Source organism: Ipomoea nil, unplaced genomic scaffold (genome assembly GCF_001879475.1).
Source record: "Ipomoea nil cultivar Tokyo-kokei standard unplaced genomic scaffold, Asagao_1.1 scaffold1317, whole genome shotgun sequence".
In the NCBI taxonomy this organism is placed as follows: Eukaryota; Viridiplantae; Streptophyta; class Magnoliopsida; order Solanales; family Convolvulaceae; genus Ipomoea; species Ipomoea nil.
Genome location: NW_017617745.1, coordinates 4,833,112 through 4,835,000, shown reverse-complemented (window position 1 = coordinate 4,835,000; position 1,889 = coordinate 4,833,112).

Here is a 1,889-nt window from a genome sequence, read left to right as displayed (position 1 = left end):
CTGAACCTGCAGTGAGCTAAGCTCGTGCAGGACATGCATATCCTTAATTTAGCATATGGATGCATAGATCAAAATTGTGCATCTCTTAATTTTTTTTTTATTTTTTCTTTTGAAGACTGCATCTCTTAATTTTTAATGGTTCAGATTAGACCACAATTCTCTGAGACATGATTTTCATGGGACGAAGTCACACTTTGAAATTTAACGTAATAAAAAAACATAGATAGAAAATAAAGCATGTGGTACACATTGAAATTTGAGGAAGGCAATAGTCAATGCAGAGTCCTGTTAGGACTTGGGAAATAGGAAAAATTTTAATTTTGGTCCCTCAATTGTTGCCAAATCTGCAATGTGATCCATTACTATCAATTTCATTCAATTGGGTCCTTCAAATATTTAAATCGTAGTCAATTTGATGTTTCGGTCAGATTTCTCTCAAACTAGGGTTAAATCCATGGACAAAAGGGAAATTTTGCTTAACCCTCTTTACCCAGCAGCAAGGGCCCACCTTACTCCTACAATGCGTGGAAGACGTCGCCGCCGACAACTTACGCCCAAATTCATTTCAGTCTTAGCGCTAGCGACGACACTAGCCTCGTAGTGGGCTCCTTCTAGCACCCCATGTGAAATGCAATTGACCCTAATCTCGTGCTTGCAGAGCTCGGCGGTAGATGATTTCACGCTTCCGATCACCGAAGACTTAGATACATTGTACGTGTGCTGCACCAGCCCTCCCATTACCCATGTCACGCTGGCCATGCACATGATGGTCCCGGAGCGGCGCATGATCATCACGCGATCGAACGCCGCCATGTCCAGGTCGACGATGTTGGCCGGAGTCCGGCACGTAATGCCTGGGTTGTTGTACATAATGTCGAGTTTACTGTGCTTGAACGCCACGAAATCCACGACGAAAATGGCGTGGGCAGATGCTGTTGCCGCCGACAATTTACCCCTAAATTCATTTCAGCCCTAGCTTTCATCTGCGATTTGGTAACCTTAGGTTCTGAATTTGGGGGTAAATGTTGTGGGAGGAGAATGGGGGTAACTAAGTAGAGGGTTTCCTGATTGAAAATTTAGAGGCAACGAGAGAATCGAAGTGGAGGGTTTCCAGATTCAGGTCTCCTAGGACGACGACGACGAGGATGGGTACGCTCTGTTCACCTTCAAATTCGAGAAGTAGAGCGTCAGAGAATACGGCGGCGGCAGCTTCCGCGACAACATGGTCAACGGGTGCTAATTTGGGTTCGAAACGATGCTGATCAAGAAGGGGTTGTTGAGGATCTCTGTCCCTCTCTGACGGACTCGTTTTCTCTATTGACGCCAGCCTCGCCTCCGAAGACAGCGCGCCGGATCCCCGGCTGCGGCGGAGGACTCGCCGCATATATAAGAAGGCCTGGTGAGTGATGGTGGCGTGGATGACTTTGGGAGACACGTAGATTGAAGAGAATGGGGTAAAGAAAACTATTGCGAAATTACCCTTTTTGTCCATGCATTTAACCCTAGTTTAAGAGAAATCTGATCGAATGATCAAATTGACTACGGTTTAAAGATTTGAGGGACCCAATTAAATGAAATTGACAGTGAGGGACCATATTGCAAGTCAGGCAACAATTGAGGAACCAAAAGTGCGATTTTCTTAAAAAAAATATGATACTCTTTAGATTAGTATTTGACTAGAACAAATTCAAACATTTTAATCTTAAAATAACACAGTAGATAAGAATTTTTCATGTAATAAGTTAAAGTTGTTTCAAAATTAGTGAGATACATATATAAATAAAGACGTGAGCTAGTGTCAAGCACCTTGTGCTCAGATGGCATGTAGTGACCTCTCTTATTTGGGAGGACATGAGATCGAGCTTAGTGGAGGCGTTGTTATACTACAA